Below are 19,821 nucleotides of genomic sequence, written 5' to 3'. Positions count from 1 at the left end.
ACACACACACACACATATATATATATGTGTGTGCGTGTGTGTGTGTGTCAACACACAGCTTGATTCAACACACAGCTTGATTAAAATTAAGCTTTCTCTTTTTTTTTTGTCAGTGCTCCAATACAGCATTCATTTTTCAATTTAAACCAGAAATTAAACTCATCTCATTGATACAATGTTTTGGCTAAGGCCTTCATTAGTGTTTGACACAGAAGAAGTCTACACTTGACTTCTTATAGAAGATTATGACATTATTTGTGTGTGTGTAACAAAAATGCAAATAAAATGGATTTTGTGAAAAGCTAATTAGGAACGTGCCTTGCTAGTAGTTTCCCTGGGATGTATGGCTGGTGGCAGTGTCAGTTGGCTGGAGCCTGAGAGAAGACGTTGTGATATGTGGGAGTGAGACGCTGTGGTCACTTTGTGGACCCCCGCAGTTTGTCATGACTGCTGACTGCCCCTAAAACACAGTCCCTCCCGGGGGAGAGCTCCCACTGAGCAGCTACGTTAAAGCAGTGCTCAAGTTATTTGCAATTCACAGTCCTGGCAGTTAACAAATGACAGGCTGAATTCTTACAGGTAGCAGATGAAACCTGACAGCCACTGGCAGGAATGACAGTAACGGTCCTTGTCAGGGTGTTAGTTAGTGCTGACATGTTAAAAGAAGCCAGTACAATGTTTGCCATCTTAAATAATGCAGAGTGGTTTAAAGAACTCAGCAGTCTTTCTGCTCTATGGAGGAATGTAATTGGGGTTAATTGAATATATTTATTTTAGTATCGGCTCTTAATTTTGAAAATGTATTGATTTTGGAATAACAATTGGACTGCAGCTGGAAATATACATCTACAACATGTACAATCACTGTGTCTCCAGCAAACAGCCTAGATTGTAATTTCCTTAGTTGCAATCTGTTTATAACATACAGAAGCTAGACAAATTTATTAGGTTCCTGTATTGAAACCCTGTTGTGTAATAAATTGAAGGTCATCCCACACAGTTGTGGGCTATTTGTTATGAATTATAAATCATTAAGTGCCTTTAATCCAATCAAAGCACCCCTATTCATAAACACTGTTGCTATAATTTCTTCTTTCTTAAGCACGGAAAGCATCTGACACCTGACAAAAATTGTGTGATGAGCACAATGCATTTTAACACTCAGAGGTGAATGTAGATAATCAAAAGATTATAATTACATATTCCTACTTATTATCCATTTTCTACTAATGGAGAATGACTGGGTGGGACATTTGTTCTCTTTTATAACCCAAAAATGTGCTGACTGCTGTTGAATGTTTCATCCTTTTCAACGTCACTTTAAACAATGATATATCCCATTGGGTTTCAAAACCCCTTTTTTTAAGTACAGCAGAAATTCATTTTATTAAAACAGCCTCTTTTCTGAACTTCGGGAGTGTTCCCCGGCATTCAACCAGAATCAACTCTGTTTAACTAAAACGGCTGGTTTCACAACCCCAATTAGCACTAGCAGTGGACTACCCCATGCTAACTTCTTGTTTTAGTGATTTGAATAACAGCGCTCTTGTAAAAGTTTACTATTGCAAACAGTGGCAAAAGCATAGCAAAATCTGGTTAAGCATAGTGAAAACACGATTAATTACATACAAGCAAGGAAAACAACTGGGACAATGGTAACATATTGAAAAACACTAACAATGCATACTATAAATGGGGAAAGCATAGTTAAATACATAATTGCTGTCTAATTATAGCATGGTAAACTCTTATAAGGACAGCACATGTATTTAAATGCATTAAATGTAAAAATCCTGGAGTGGATCATTACATTTTCCCTACTGTTTTGTGTTTTGAAAGTAATGAAAGCAATTAGTTATATTTGTCTTCCACAGCATCAGAAATTCAATGCAGAGGTCCCCAGTGCGGATCAACTAATAAAGAATTATACTTTGATAATTCAGTAGATATTGAGACACATTACTTTTTAAATTACTTTTTCATTCCAGTACTTTAACCTCACACGTGTGGAAATGTCCTTACTTCTTAAACACTCTTGATTTTGATAAGGTGTCTTGCTAAACTGTTAAACGTTTGTCAACGAGTCTCATTTACAGAAGTTTTTTTGCAATGAGACAGGAAAACAGCTCCTTTTCTATTTGCACTTTCACTGAACAAGTTCAACAGAAGTTGACAGAACAGAACAAAAACAAAATGAAAAAGAAAGTGTAGGAAACAACATGAACAAAAAGGCCCCTCATGGTGCAGACAACGCAACGGATTTGTCAGGTAGAACTGTGAGCCGTATCGAGTGAAGACCCACCTGGTTAATACCGCAGATGCTGTGAAAAAGATATCTAGACAGTTTTACTCAATTCACTCATAAATGTTTCCCTTGGGATCTGTGTTAATCGCTCAACAGTTGTTTAATCAGAGAAGCTTGAAAAAGATGCATGGATATATAAACCTAGTTCACGTGTTGTCACATGGTCTGTTAAATTATCAAGCGGCTTTCATGCACATTTCGGCTGCAGATGACGCTTCTGTTAATAGTTTAATAGTGCTGTCAAACACATTCTGTCTACCCCAGTGCCTACTACTAACCCCTGGGACTAGCAGAAAGCAGCTTTATTTAAATGGAATGAATGGCAGGTGCTTCTGTACCCTAAAATATAGAATTTACAGATGTTTCTAAAGAAGTAGAAGGTTTCTTAGTAATTCCGTTTTAACAGAATATCTCTACCATAACTTTTACCAATATTGGTAAATTTTGAAATACTAAAGAAACGTTGTGGATTCAATGACATCTCACATTGAGGAAGCATTTCTCATTGAATTTACAAACTTTATTTTTGCACTGTATTTGTAAACTTTATAATAGAATACCTTTAAATAGTATCATCTGAGTATGTATATAAAATGCATTAGCTTTCAAGAGCACTACACTTCCTCTGGTAAAAAGTGGAACCTGTTTCACAAAAGTCATTCTCGGGGTCATTTAGGAGAACAGAATTATTGAGGAATATCCATGGATCTCTGCACAACAAAAACTTGTCTATAGTGATCCTACACCCTATTGACAGTGTTGTGACAGGTGTTCATATGTTTGGTCCAACCCCAGTACAGTCCTATTTGTCCTCTTATATTTTTATTGTAACAGAAGCCATAAAACAGTGGCAGCTAATTAGATGAAATTATACTAAATTGTTCTGTTGTTTATTAATAACAGAATCTGACCATTAGCTTCAAAGAGAAAAAAATCTTAATTACAGTCTCAATTCTATAAAAAGGTGAATTCACAAAGACATAATGACTGGGAAATATTTGATCCATAATGGACCATGTGGAAGATGATTGATTGCTGTGTTTATGAAGAAATGTTGACAGCACCTGAAAAAAGCATGAGATATTTAACTAGGTCCCATGTTTCCTAAATGCTAGCAATAAATAAAACAAAGATTTAGAGAAGCGATTTGTTACTTTAGCTTGACACTCAAAACCTCCTTGGAGGACCACCCTCCTCCAGCAGTAATATATAATAACTGTTGTCAGGTGAAGATAGTAAACCTTAATGACTTCATTCAATGTACCTAAAGTTTTCTTCTGCAAATGAATCTGCACTATGAAGACCAGATATTTTATTTTTCTTTATTTAAAAAGGGATTTCACATCTACTTTTTAAATCAGTTGTTGTTTTTGGACATGTAGAGATAACAACCAAACCAGGTGTGTCAGACTCAATATTACCTAGGAATGCACTGCACAGTAATTTGATATTTCATTTGTGGGCCAGGAAAAAGCAAAATAACTTTACTTCATTGCTTTTGTCTTTACTTATTTGTAGCATTAAAGCCTCATAACCTTTAAAAAGTTTTACAATAGTAAAAAGCATGGTCAATTGTGATCAATCATAGAGAAAGCATGACTCAGCTTAGGCAAGCATTTTAAAGCACCGAGAGGTATGGTACAAAGCATAGTAAAACACACTAAGCCATGGTAAAGTATTGTACATGCACAACCAAAGGAACATTTTATAAGGGGATGTGGCTTGTGGTTTAAATGATGTATTTATTCTGCCTTGTTGGACATTAAAACATAATATAACAAACATGTTCTTCAATCAAATCCTTTTAATATCACAAGTTGTAAGGGACTGAAAGAAAAAAAGAGTTATCAGGAGTTCACCAATAAACTGGCAAAATAAGAATGATTGATACAATCATATAAGCTGCCATTACACTCTGCCCAGGGCATTGCAATGTGATGATCATAGGAAGGGGACATTAACAGGAGTGATATTAAACTGATGTCCATATCACTGCATGCCATTCCCTAGGGGGTGTGTGGCAGAGAGCGAATTAGTCCTAGTCAACAATCTCACTCCCGACCTGTGAGAGCACGGTATAACAGGAACAGTGTGCCCTGGACTGGATGGTATGGAAATTCATTCCAGGGTCAGTTGGAAGTCGGCTATCCAGAAAGGGGGCGGAGTCACAATACCAGAAGTCATTACCTTAATGCGGTGGATGATGTGTCAGTCATGGATTGGAGGATAGGTGCTTGCACTCGCTACCGAAGGGAGCGTGACTGAAGGTATATCAGGGGATGTGGCCAAGCAATCTGTTCCTTTGTTATGGTTATGGAAAGACCTGTAAAGGATGTACAAATGAAAAAGTACTGTGAGTGTTTAGGGTTATCTTATCTGTCTGTTTAACTGTTGTTATTTGTTATTCTAATCGGCTAAATATCTGGGAGCTGTCACGCTAAGCCAGCATTAAACCCAGCCTACTGTTGTCACCGATTATTGTATTAAATTACCAGTTGCATTAGGAGCACCCACTATTGGACTTGTGATGGTGTGTGTATAAAGTGTGTGTCATTATTAGTGTTATTATTTTGGGACTGAACCGTGGTTTACCTGCGCTATATGCATTGTTGTGTAGAGCCAGGTGTTATTATTTACGGTTGCCAAACAAGCAAACCAGCACAAATAAAGAGCAGTTTTTCACCGTGAACTGGGTTGTGTTTGTTATTACTGAGCACTGCATCACCTCTACACCTGCGCACTGCAAACTACTTTGCCCCAGGGAGTCACTAAGTAAAGCAATTATAACAGTATATAACTAGCAAGGAATTACTTTACAACCAAGCATTATTAATATTATTCTAAGTATTTGAATGCTACTTAGATATTATTATTCTCTCTCTCTCTCTCTCTCTCTCTCTCTCTCTCTCTCTCTCTCTCTCTCTCTCTCTCTCTCTCTCTCTCTCTCTCTCTCTCTCTCTATATATATATATATATATATATATATATATATATATATATATATATATATACATATCAATCACAGCGTATCTAAGACTATGCTACCCCATGTAGCCTTGAAAGTCTATTGATCGTTTGCTGGCTCATACAGGGTGGAATGAATTATGGCCACAGTGGATTAAGTATGAAGCAATCCCCAGCCTTTAACATGAGTCGTCCACTAACCCTTCATTCATTTACACTCCCTACTGAAACATAACCTGTCCTGAATGCAGCCAAAAGCATTACTTCAAATGGTTATTGATGAGGTGTGTGTGATTGCATGAGTAAAACAAGGTAAATTGTTGGGGATCTTCATCGTTTTACAACTCATTAGTGTTAATGGCTTGTTCTAGATAATAAAGAAGCCAAATGTCAATGATGGAATGAGTCTGGGTTTAATGAGAGACATAGAAAGGCCTTCCTCTCCCCGCATCTTAATGGCAGCATTTCTTCTGCTCATTCTCATTAACAGCACTTAAAAAGAACTGCGAGGAATGGCAAAGCGGTCACACACCAGGGCAAAAACTGGGATCTTTTGTAGGCCTTGACCAAATGATCATCAGTGGAAATGCAGCGACACTTCAATTACAATGCTGCCATTCTGTACTTAGAGGTATTAGTACCACAAGGGCAGTTTGTTACAATGATATGAGGCCTCCATTGGTATGCTATTTTAGCATACTAATGGTATAACAATTGGAACTAACCATTGCAGTGCTATAGTACCTTATTAATAAGAGTCTGCTACCGTATCAGGACCACTGTGCAATATTTGTTCCAAATCCATTGTGCTTTCATTGCTGGTCATGCCGTTGTCTGCTCTGGGTTCAGTGTAATTATATATTTGTGTGTAAGGTTTTGCCTCATTTCCACTGCTGTCTAATGTCAGACTTTCACTTTCTGAAATGGAATAGATTAGTCTTGTATAGTGTTACGCAACAATGAAATACCAGAATAACATTGATGGGTTCATATGTTGAGTTAATGTTTTGCATCAAGCTCTCCTGCTTCAAAACTGTGAGACTGGAGCACCCAAGGTTCTTCATAAATGCTACCAGATGTGATGCGACTATATAAGGAGCTGCTCCATTTGCAAAGCAAACAGACTCAAACTTTCACAACCTGTTTCCAGAACACTATATTCAATGCATTACATTTCATATCTCTTTTTTGCACCCAAGCATAGACTTGGAATCATTCCCCAAGGCAGCTGAAGCACACCTTTCTTTACCTAAAATAAAGACTTTCTCAGACTTTCTCTGCCTTATCTCAGTGCTGTATGTTAACATATGCTGTCAGAAATCATGCTGGAAACTCACAGGACTCCTAGGTCCCAGTCTGAGGTAGTGTAGAAATATACATATTTTTTTTTCTCTCTTATTCAATAAAGGAATTCCTTCAGCTCAACAAAAATAACTCAAGACTGAAAGAGTTATAAACTGTCAAACTGTTCTAAAAGTTTACCATGGTATTTGTGCACTGTATTTTTTTTGCAGTTTTCTCTTGTTTTCTCATGACTATACTATGCATTTGCCATATAATTTGGCATATATTTAACTATAATTTGATCTTGGAGGTCGCAAGCAAGACATGCTGTTGTTGTGATAGAACAGTTTTGAACCCTTTCTGAGATACAAGTTGTGATGCACTGGACTGCATGCTCTGTTGTCCTATGTATCTGTGTGCCTGTAGTGCATGTGCAGTGTGCTGTTGTCTACAGAAACACACATTGTTTAAAATGGCCTGGCCTTTACAAAATGGCTCATGGTTCACACCCGCTGTCATATTCTGACATTCCTTTTATTTTTCCATGCTGAGGTTACCTATCCATTTGTATCCGACCATCTTTTGAATTGCCAGACTGTTGACATATAATTAAGTGTTAACCTAATTAGGACTGGTTAAGAGTAAGAGGGAAAAAAAAACAGAAACCTGTGTGATAGGATAGACTTTCCTATAGAAGCGGGGAAAGTCATTTACACTGTTGTATAATAAAATATAATTCACTCTGCTTTTAGTTTCTTTCTTTCTTTATGGCAGAACTTTTTAACCAGGGACCTGCTTATTTCTGGCTTGTTTCTTTAATTCTTGTTTGCATCATTATTTCTTAAAGCTTACCATTCATGGTGTATTTTTTCCTGTTGCAGATGCACTTTGATATTTTGCTTTCATCCTTAAGAGGAAGTTATAGGATTCATATGATGCAAAAGACAGGTGCCTTCACAAGAGAACAGCAGCTGTTAAGGGTTTGTCAATTATTGTACATCCATTATCTTGTCTCTTTGAAAAGGCTCTTTAGAAATAAACAGCGTAAATACATTTTTACTTAACACACATTTCTTAACCAGGTGAAGTGGCATTGCTGGCTATTTCAGGGAAAAAACAACAACACTGAAAGAACATTGAAAACTGGATTATAATATATATATATAGACACACACATGGTGAAGTTATATTTTCCAGTAATACTACGATGTTAGTTTTTCCTAACCAATTATTTTCCAAAACAGAAACAACAATGACTTCTAGATTTCAAATTCTCAGATGGAGAGAAATTCGCCAAAGACTAAAATAAAGTACACTAAAACAAAAACCTGAGAAATTCACAATGTTCCATTACCCAAACTTAACACGACACAACTGTACATAAAAGGCTTGGTTCTGGTGCGTTGTGAAGTCTCATATTGCAGTTCTGACTCCATCTAATGCAAACCATATCACTTACGGAATGTATCACTGAACACAATTTAGGCTACAGTAGGTCAAGCACAGTCATTTACAACCATATAGTTCACTAAAGTGTTATTTACTCTTCTATATTATAATACCTCTTATCTTTGGAGGGGTGCATAATTTAGCTGACATATAACTATAAGTGAGATGCAATTGAGGACTGTTGATGCTGGAGTGGTTGGAGTGGGTAATGTTACATCCAAGATACAACTCTACTAGTAACTGCATCATTTATTTAAGCAGAACTACAGAGTAACAAACAAATGATTAGAGCTGTATAAAAAGTCCAGTTTGTAATATCAACTCACCTACAGGTATATCATCAATAAATGCACTCTGCTGATTTTAACAAGGAACTACACTTTAATACAATAGCGCTTCCTGACGTATTATTAGTAAAAAGTGTCATGCTACGTTATAAACTAATTTAGAAAGAGGATACAGGCTGGTTCTGTGTAGGTAACTCAAAAATAATCCACGAGCGATGGAAGACACACACACAGAGGGTGATGTGCCGAACTGAAGCTCTGAATTTGAAGCTGGGAAAAGCTGTTACAGTGACGTCACTCCGTGCTGGCCACTGACATCTGAAAAACAAATACGCTTTGGAACACCCAATAACACATAGTAAAAACAGTGTTATCATTAATGATTCATACTGTCTAATATTCTTGGGAAAATCAGACATATTTAATGCATTATGGATTGTTTCTACCGGATCCTAAAATGGAAGCCATCTTCATTTCTTGATCTATGACACTGAAATATAGTGTCTAAAATGACTTAACTTCAGGAGACCACAGTTCAATTCATAAAGGATATTTATTTATCAAAGACACACACGTCACTGCGCTGCTCTGTACATTTGCCTCTGCATGTGAAATGGCAGGATGAGAGTTGGTTGACATTAGCAGTGCAATATCACATCTCCTTATGGTTCTCAGCACCTGATCGTTGACCTGGTAAGATATTCCTAATGATATCTGACATTTCTTTTACTACGTTTCTAAAACTGGGTATTAGCCACCTAATGTTTTAGATAACAGCTGGAGTGCTTCTTTATTCCCGTTCACAGAGGATTCATTTCAGTCTAGTTTGTATTTCCTTCATGGCTTCATCTATGCTATTAGACTACTTCTGATAATACAAGCTGTACCCACTTTGCAAAAACATATGCCTGTATATACTAGGGAAATACTAATAAGATGAATGCAGAGAAATCTTGCAAACAAAAATGAGTGTGACAAAAATTAGAATCCTGGCCCTGTAAGTCTTAATCATATGAATCGTTCTATTTTTTACTTTTATTGAAACTCATTCCAGTCATTGGCTGCTACAAACTGAAATGAGTGACTGTTGATACACTGAGAACAACCAGTTTAATACAATTAGTAGATCTTAAAGTTGTACAGTGAAGAAGAAAGCTTCGGAAACAGAATCCCTGTGTGCACCCGTTATCAGCTGTCAATTAAACAGACAGCCCTGCTGGTAACAACAATATTACTTACACAATATTGGCATGACCAAAGTAACTAATACTTTAAAGCAGAGTTAGTGGAAAGCCAAATTATCTTTAACCATGCTCTTCATATTGGATTTCAATAGTTACAGAAAAGTATAATTAAGCATAGCAAAAGCATGGTAAATTATCTGGAAGTATTGTAAAATCCAGAGATGTATGGTATTAAAAAATAATTGGGAAGGGGCTCTGTGACAGGATGACAGAGGGCTGAGGCTCAGAGACAATGTTACGTCAAAAACTAAAGTTTTTTATTAAATAAAATAAATCAAAACAGGCACAAGGGCCAACAGAAAGAGGTTCAAACAAATAATCAAAATTAACTTACAAAATAAACTGTCAGGTTCCAAGTCTTTTAAAACAAGGCACTCCTTTCTTCTAAAACACAAAACACAAAGCAAACTCCCAAACAGAAGACACACCTCCAGCCAAGACCTCTCCCCTGGCTTTTATCCCCTGTGGCTGGAGCCCAATTAATCAATAATCATTCAGTTAGAGCTCCAGCCACATTCTCACATGTTTTTCTGGCATGGAGAAATTTAACCCCCTCCCTGCCAGTTCCAAACATTCATATAGACGAGGCAGTTCCCAGTCACATATCCTCCCCTTGTGCCAAGCACACATGGCCCCAAGGGCCACCTCCCCCCTCAAGTCCCAAAGTTCTTTGTCCGGTCCTGGGATGGGGAGACGTCCGTGGTCCATGGGGGCGGCCAAGGTGGAATATCTTTTTCCCCCCCCATCTGGTGTCCTCCCAGCGGGACAGAACCCTCGTGACCAGGCTCCCTCTGGTGGCGGAGGCGGGAACGGCAGCCCGGCTCCCTCTGGACCTCCTGGCGACGCTGAACCCTCTGACGATGCTGGCGATGTTGGACCCTCTGGCGGCGCTGGACCCCCTGGCGGCGCTGGCAATGCTGGACCCTCCGGTAGCTCCATCCTCTCCAACTCTCAGGAAGGCAGCACCTTCCCCCTGGGTGAAGGCAGGCCAACAGTGACCCCAAGCGACAGTGGACCAGCAGCGATCCCAGGAGAAAGCACACAGAGTTTCTCTAGGTGATGTGGGCAGGCAGGCCACCCTAGGCGATACGGGAAGGCAGGCCACCCCAGGCAATGGCGGACCAGCATCCCCGGGCAGTGCTGTGCAGGCATCCCCGGGCGGTGCTGTGCCTCTTAGCCGCCGGGCAGCTTGTCTCTGCACTCCCCTCAGCAACCAGTACAGAGGCTGGGAGTGACCTCCAGCATCCGCTGCTGGCGGTGGAGGGAGAGGCAGCTCCGGCTGTTCCCCCTCTGCTGGTGGTGGTGGAGGGAGAGGCAGCTCCGGCTGTTCCCCCTCTGCTGGTGGTGGTGGAGGAGGGAGAGGCAGCTCCGGCTGTTCCCCCTCTGCTGGTGGTGGTGGAGGAGGGAGAGGCAGCTCCGGCTGTTCCCCCTCTGCTGGTGGTGGTGGAGGAGGGAGAGGCAGCTCCGGCTGTTCCCCCTCTGCTGGTGATGGTGGAGGAGGGAGAGGCAGCGCCCGCTGTTCTCCCTCTCCTGGCGGTGGAAGCACCAGCAGGTACTCTTCCCCTGCTGGTGGGGGTGGGAGCAGCAGGCAGTCTTCCCAAGACTATGGCGGTGGGACCAGAAAAGCAACCAGCAGGTACTACGCCCTGCTGGCAGGGGTGGGACAACCAGAAGGGGCTTCTTCCCATGGTGGTGCGTGGGTGGGAGCGGACAGGCAGTGCATCCCTGAGACTGTGGCAGGTAGGGTTCTGATACCACGTCTCCTTTGAGTCACCATCGAAGTCCGTCGTAGGGTTCTGCAGGACCAGCAGGTAATCCTCCTCTGCTGGTGGTGGTGGGAACAGCCTGTATTCTTTCCCTGCAGATCCCTTCAGCTCTGGGCCTGTGGGCTTCCCCTTCTTGGGCCGTGGACGCACCAACTCCTCCAGCTCGGGCGCCTCCCTCTCGGGCTGTGGACGTTCAGGCTCCCCCTCTCTGGGCGACGGCAGCGGCGGCTCCCCCATTTCTTCAAGGTGGGGGATCTCCCCCATGTCTATCGCCAGGTATGCCAGGACCATGATGAATATTTCCTGGAGGGACCCCGGGTGATGCTCTCTCTCCCACCTCTCCCCATCTCGATGCCACAGCGTGTTGATGGCGACGGGAAGGTCGTGGAAGAGGTCCACTCCGGTGAGCACCAACCACTCCCAGATCTCCCGTGGTGGTGGTGAAGGCAGTGTTGGTGGGGTGGCTGCCAAGGAAAGGGTTGGTAGCTGCTCCTGGTTGTGGGGGCATCCTGCCCAGCTGTGGCCATCCAGCTCACAGTGCCCACACCAGTCAGCTAATGGCCCATCCAGACAGGACCTCCACTGGTGGTCTTCCTTCCTGCACCAGGTGCACCACAGGAACAAGCTCACTGGGTCAAAAATTCCCCCAAAAATCCAAAAAAGAAATACTGCTCTGAGCCTCTAGGTAGTGCTATCCCATTTCTCACACCAAGTGTGACAGGATGACAGAGGGCTGAGGCTCAGAGACAATGTTAAGTCAAAAACTAAAGTTTTTTATTAAATAAAATAATCAAATAAACAGGCACAAGGGCCAACAGAAAGAGGTTCAAACACAAATAATCAAAATTAACTTACAAAATAAACTGTCAGGTTCCAAGACTTTTAAAACAAGACACTCCTTTCTTCTAAAACACAAAACTCTCCAACACAAAGCAAACTCCCAAACAGAAAACACCCCTCTAGCCAGGGCCTCTCCCCTGGCTTTTATCCCCTGTGGCTGGAGCCCAATTAATCAATAATCATTCAATTAGGGCTCCAGCCACATTCTCACATGTTTTTCTGGCATGGAGAAATTTAACCCCCTTCCTGCCAGTTCCAAACATATTCATATAGATGGGGCAGTTCCCCGTCACAGGCTCCCAGGTGGTGCCTCCGATAAGGGCGCTCCACATGGATTGCACCCTATTCCATTGTGGACCATGGATGGGACAGCACACAATTGTCCGATCACCGCCTGGGGGGCTTAGGTCAGCCAGTGTGTTCTCAGCTCACTGCACACCAGTTACCCCTGTGAACTGGCAGGGCACCTGCAGGCTTGCCTGTAAGCTGCCCTGTGGCAGAGCATAGCTCTGCCCTTTAGAAATTGGCAGGGATGGGGTTAAATTCCCCTACCTGCCTAGGTTCATTTTGTTCAGGTGGCTGGGGTTGATTAGATGATTAGTTTAATTAATGATCAATCAGCGCCCAGCCACCTGACATAAAAGGAGGCCTCTGCTTCTTATTTGGGAGGAGGGAGTTGAGGAAGCAGATTTGTGTTTGTGTTTGTGTTTGTGTTTGTGTTTGTGTTTGTGTTTGTGTTTGTGTTTGTGTTTGTGTTTGTGTTTGTGTTTGTGTTTGTGTTTGTGTTTGTGTTTGTGTTTGTGTTTGGTTGCCCAGCCTGGAAACCTTATTTTATTTGTAAGTTTTGCTTTATTTGTGTCTAAAGATCTTTGTTTTGCCATTGTGCACTTTATTTTTGTGTTTTTTTAATAATAAAATTAGGTTTTTTTGAACCGCAGTCTGTCTCTGGGCCTCTTTCCACTTGCCAGCCTGCTGCATCCCCACGTGTTGCTAAAACTGTTTAAATTCTGTTTCAAAGCTCTTTTCAAAAAGTCCACTCTAGTGCACTGATCTTGTAAGGATTATTGCCCACATTGTCAAACAGGTGACACAGCAATAACAATCCATGATATGGTATGGAACAGAAAAGCCAGATGACTTGTTATGTTTTTTTTCTTTATCACTATTCCTGCAGTGATTTAGAGGACAGCTTTCAAATCCCAATGCACTGGAGCGCACATTTTGAAAAGAGCTTTGAAACAGACTTATAAGTGTAAAAAATTACGTTATTTAAACAGTTGTAGAAACATGTGGGGCTGTATAACGCTATATTTTTCTGAACGCCGCTACATACTCTTTAAGAGTAGTTCAACTAATCGGAGGTTCAAGCCCCATGGCAACCAATCAGAATACAATATTTATTTTTAACGCTCACCTACAGCCAGGCATTAGTGATTCAAAACAAGACAGGAAGCAAAGACGGAGGCTATGATGGAACTGGCTTTTCAATCAATTCAGCTTGTTTTTCAAAGAGCAGATTGCCTTATATCATTTTAATTGATTTATTTTTTTTACATTCCTCTTTCATTTTATGGTATTTGCAATAACCCATAGTTTCTGGGTTCTGTTACTCCAAAATTTAGTTCTTATCATTTTTATTTAAATCTGATTGGTCACATGATTTGAATACAATGAGGAATACTGTTCATTCCCAGCACTTTAGGATTATCAGGGTAACACAAAGCAAATCCAAAGCCAGGTGGATCCAAAGCACTATAAAACAGTAATGAAGATGTAACATAGCCGTTCCAATTGTATTTTAAGCTACTTACTCTTACTTTAAGCAATTCCAACTAGAAGGAATTAAGTGTTTAATGAAGAATTTAAGGGATGTGACATCATTGCATTTCAGCCACTATGGGAAGAAAATGGAATTTATAAAATTTTTCTCCTTTGATAGCTTCACCATAAGTGCCATTTGGCCCCTGCTCCAATACTCACAGACAAGAACGGAAGTCTCTAACCAAAAATAAAGATTCATTGCTTTAAATCCTTTCATCATGAACTGACTTCCTAATATCTAAGATATTTTAGGGGGAGTGAATGAACACTTTTGGGGTCAGTATCAAATTCTTTGAAAATGTTACAAAGCTTTGGTTTCTTTTCTCCATTTCATTTAGGCGCTCAGCATGTTGCTCATCAGCGTTATTGCGCCTGTTCTCTCATGAGTCTGTTCATTTGATTATGTAATTGCTTTGTTGGAGGCACATATTGTAACTTTAATCAAAATACGATACTCCAAAAAATATGATCTCTATTCACCCACTTCAAAACTGATCATGTTTCTGCATATCAAACCTCCTATCTGTCACACTTTCTTTATTCATTCTTAATGTGGAGCTACTTACTGAGCTTTTCCGCTAATTAAAAAAAAAAATTGTCTAAAAGGAAAAACATGTTGTTCCCAGACGTTAAATACATAACTGGAGCATTAATTAAAGTCCTAGAGCCAAACAAATAAATAATTTGCTTTGAGGATATCCCCCATCACTGTGTGCAAAATAACTACAAATACATATATGTGAATGAATGTACTGATTTAAAAAAAAAATACATTCAGATGCAGTTAGTATGTATTTTTTTTCCGTGTAATATATAATATTCTTTCTGGAATATGTTCTTTACACATGGCTGTGATATACAGTATTACCATAGTTTAACTATAGACATAAATAAAATGAATAGTCCAGTTAGCTTTAATGAAGTGTTTAAAGGTTTGTATTATCTAACTAGGACATAAAAATTGTAAATTTAAACAATTTTGGTGCGTAATGTAGGATTTAATAAAATGTGTAGTTTGCAATAAACAGTTATTTCAAATTATTTACAATGAATTACACTGATTTGCAATGATTTACGCTCATTTTACAGCATGTCTCAAAGTAAGTAGGAAATTGACACATTCAAAAATAGCTATAAGTATATATATTTTACATTTAATAGTTTAGACCACTGTGATATATTTGAACATAAACTGTGGCTTCAGCTTGTTTGTATGGACATGTGTAAATAGAGTGACTCGCAAAAGTATTCACCCCCCCTTGGACTTTTCCACATTCATTTTATTGTGTTACAACATCGAATCAAAATGGATTTAATGAGGAGTTTTTGCCACTGAGCAACACAAAAAAGTCCATAATGTCAAAGTGAAAAACTGACTGGGGAGCGGCGAAGACGAACCCATGCTGTCCTCCGAAGTGTGTGCTGTCAGCTGACTGCTTCTTTAAACTCTGCAAGCCCACCATACAGCCACCTCAGAGCTACACTGTCGGATGACAACACAGCTCTGGGGAGCTTACAGGCAAGCTCGCAGGCACCCGGCCAGTCCATAGGTGGTCACTGGTGCGCAGTGAGCTGAGGATACCCTTGACCTAAGCTCTCCCCACCTGGGCAATGCTCTGCCAATTGTGCGCTGCCCCTTGGAAGCTCTCGTTCACAGTTGGCAGTAGAATAGCTTGGACTTGAACCAGCGACCTCCAGCATAAAAGGCGCACCTTGTGCTCCACATGGAGCGCCTTTACCGGATGTGTCACTTGGGAGCCCCTTAACAATTAATATTTGATGTGTTCATCTATAACATATAACAGAAACATATAGGAAGCTATCATTTGTGGATTGTTGAAATGAAGGCCTGCCTTGGAATCTACACCCAAGTTTTGAGGTTTGGTAGCTTAATTCAAATCTAATGAATCATTGAGGGGCTTCAGTGCACAGATTCACAGTGCATGGTGAGTGACATGAACACCTACAGCTATTCCTATCAAAGTATGCTTTCTACCAGAGGACTGTTGGCCTTTCACTCATGAGAATTACCATGACAATTTCAATGTCAAGACCTTGAGAGAAGAGAGAGCAGCCCTCTTGACTCACCAGCAGACCCGTCACACAGCACTCCTCTCAAAACACTCAATATAGATCATCAGATTGCTTTGCCATTAGATGAGTATCAGATCAGCTTCATCTGCTATCCCTGGAGCATCTTTTCCTGGTATCACTCCTTTAAGGTTCCCTGAGACGGAAATTACCTGGAAATGATCCAGTGAAATCATCTCCAGAGCTCTCTCAGTCACAATGTAAGTATGCTGTCAAGTTTGTTGTATTTCACTTACAACTCGTTGCAGAAATTGCATGTTTGTTTTAAATATATACTTCTTATTTTTATACTTAGTTACCATCATGTTAAAAATATATTGTACCGACATGAAAAAGGAATTAATAAACAAAATTTGCCAAGAAAAAAGTGGCCTACATATACAAGCAAAATATGTGCAGAAATGTGTAGGCAGTATATTCTAGGTATTCACTACATAAGATAATCACAGATTTACATGACAACAAAAAGTTACAATGTTGGACTATTTATACCCAGTTTATAGAACTTTTCTACTATTTTGATATGAGTGTTATGATCATACATTGGATGTCTTATGTCATGCATATATATATATATATATATATATATATATATAATATATATATATATATATATATATATATATATATATTGTAATTTGCATGAATTATTTACAAAACTATCTTTCAACTGCAGAATAAGATATTACTATGGACACAGACCACTAGTAATAAAGCTAATATAATTGTCCTGGGACAACTGTTTAACTTCCTTTTATTGAAAGATAATAATTCCTTCTTTTTACTAAAACATAAAGTAATTGGTTTTCTTACTTGATCATAACCCAACTACAGAAGTATTGTTGTAATTCCCAACTCTGCAAAAAGAGTTTCTAAAGTCTATCTCAGAAGGGAATATATATTTTTGATTTTTTTTAAAAAAGCGGCGTTTAGAGCTTACTTAATTTAAAAACTGCAGTAACAATAGCCATGGAGCCGTGTGAACTAACATGCCTTAGGAAGCACCTAATGTCCATATCCTGAGTTCTATAGTCTGAAGCTAGCTTGTAGGTGGACTTCTGACAGGCGGCATTATGCTCTCCTGTCATACGTGGGTTTGAAACCTGAAAGCTATGAGCTTTCTGTTTGTCATTGAAGGTCTTTCTTCTGTGTCCTGAGGGTTCAGCTGACCAGTCTAAGCCTTATTAAATTAGAAAGATGCTTCTATTTCATTTATGTAGCTGAGAGAAACTTATGTAGTTCTAAACTCACATTTTTTGACCAAAAGTCTTCATGTCTATATATGACCAGTGGTAGTTTTAGGAGAAATTGTTTTATTGACATGCAATAGGGTTATTGCTTTGTACAGTTCTCTTGGTCCAAATTCAAAATATAAAATCCTCATAAATTGGAATATTCACCCTGTTCTATCCTTACAAATTCAAGTAAGCACTTTTGAACATTTTCCATAGGGTCCTTAAGAATTTCAACCAAACAGTGATTGTTATACTTCATAACCTGACTTGTGCTGTTACTTAATTAATTAAATACTTAATTGTGTGTTAAATCTAAGTATTTCATTGATGTGCTATTGTCTGCTTATTTTAGTTACATGTTAAAAATCATATAATAAATATGCATTTTTGTATCCTCCATTCCAATGTTATATATTCAGTATGTTTACATAATATATATATATATATATATATATATATATATATATATATATATATATATATATATATATATCAACATTATTCATACATTATTAGTTTAAAACTTCTAGTGAGAACTTTAAATCAGGATTAAAGGACTGCAGTAAGAATGCCTCCCACTGTTCAATCGTACCTTCTCCCTCTCCGTTTTGAAAAGGCTAAAGTATGCACAAGAACATACAAATTGGACTATGGAACAATGTATAATTTGTTATGAACTAAAAATGTATTTATGCCCCCTAAACAGAGTTTTACCATAAAGTAATCTGTGTGTTGTAAGACAATTAAGATGATAAATGTTCGGCTAGGACATCGATCATGCTATCCACACATAGCTCTACTTCCATTAATTGTTAATGTCAACACAGTAAACGTACCTCTACCCTCCCCGTTTTGAAATGTAATTTAATTTCATTTCGCCGGGATCACAGAGACTTTTTTTAGGGCAGTTTCGATTTTCTACCTGATCAAAGGAAGAAGGTCATTTGATTAATTGCCATGAGGAACGGTCAGTTGGCCTAACGTGACACTGAGAACATGTGGACAAAAAGATGCTCTTTATAGTGGCCTAACTCATGTGGGTGTGCTGTGCAGAATGCATATTACTGGCAGAAAAAGGAATTCCCAGTAGGGACTGCTGCTACGCTGTATCCAATAAGCGTTTGCTGAAAGAAGCACATCTGCCAAGGGAGGCCACTTTTGCACAGCGTGCAAACATTTTTGAGTTGGTGGGCGTGCAACAAAAGACAAGGGCATCTCAAACGATTTCCTTCTGTCATTTGCAGAGGAGGATGCAAAAAACAAAAATGCTTGAAAATTTCAAATATTTGATTCATTCAGAGCAAACTGTTATTTGAATACTGAATGCAATATTTGCATTGCTTTGGACATAATATATATTTATAGGAAATGATTTGACTGTGGGTCTCATTAACTAGCTCAATGCATTAACTACTAAAGACATTCCAATTTCACTTAGGAATGAAAAGTACCTTCCAAAAGAATGAATCATATAGGGTAGGCAATGTAGTTAAACGTTAAAATTAGACTACATTTCCTTTTTTCTGTCTTTACACACAAATGAATAGGCAAAGATATATCTTGATATATTCTCAGTGATGCATTCCCCTTTCAAAAGATGAACAGTCGTGTTGAACCTATTGTAGCCAACCAATTTGCAAGAAATTAGATAATAATTCAATAGCTTTACAGGTCACTTTTTTTTTTTTTATCTAAACGCAGTATCTTATGTGACAGATTTGCAATTAATATTGCTTGTAAGGTACCGGGCTCATTAAATCGGCCTCATTATGAGTGCTCAGGTCCTGTGACATTGTGTAAAGGGATTTTCCCATTATCAGCGCCTGACACAAACTTTTAATTAACAGGACCAATGCTGTTCTGTCAGGTGGATGTCACATAAACAGTGGTAATATTTATTCTCACTTGTACTATTAAGGGTAAGAAATGAGACTGAAGCTGACAGGCTGGTAGGCTTCTTTCCCAAATGGCTGTGAGAGACATGTAAATGAGGCGCCCAGGTCTTTGGAAGTCCCTACTAAATAGTAGCGACCAAATTCATCAAGATCTTTACTCTAAAGTGTGTTGTACACCTTTTTATTTTTTGTGAACAGAAAACAAAACCATTAATGAGTTTTATAGTTAAGAGTTCAAAACAAGTGTTTTAAAAAAGAAAATAGCTGCTTGTTGAACCATTTTATTAATCATTTTGTATCTAGAATTATGATTTAATTTCCCTTTGTATTATATGGTATCTAGAATCATTCTGAACGGTTCTGGGTTCTGGTGTTACAATATTGAGTTATTAGGCTGTTTCTCTAAATCTGCTGTAACCTTGCTTTGATTTTGCTTTGCACATGGCTGGAGAAAGTGCCGGGACTGAAAAGCTGATCTCAAAAGCCGATTCCATTGAAATCTTGCGACAATGCAACCTTTCTACTCTACCAGACCCAAATCCTCTAGATTTATATATAGTAGATACCGAGTAGGTTGGGCAGGCAGAGTTGAAAGTTCATATTGTCACATTGTGATGGTATTTAGGATTCTTCAGACAAG

The sequence above is a fragment of the Polyodon spathula genome, chromosome 10 (genome assembly GCF_017654505.1).
Source record: "Polyodon spathula isolate WHYD16114869_AA chromosome 10, ASM1765450v1, whole genome shotgun sequence".
Classification (NCBI taxonomy): Eukaryota; Metazoa; Chordata; class Actinopteri; order Acipenseriformes; family Polyodontidae; genus Polyodon; species Polyodon spathula.
The sequence above is the reverse complement of the archived record's forward strand: the minus strand, read 5'-3'. Positions refer to the sequence as shown.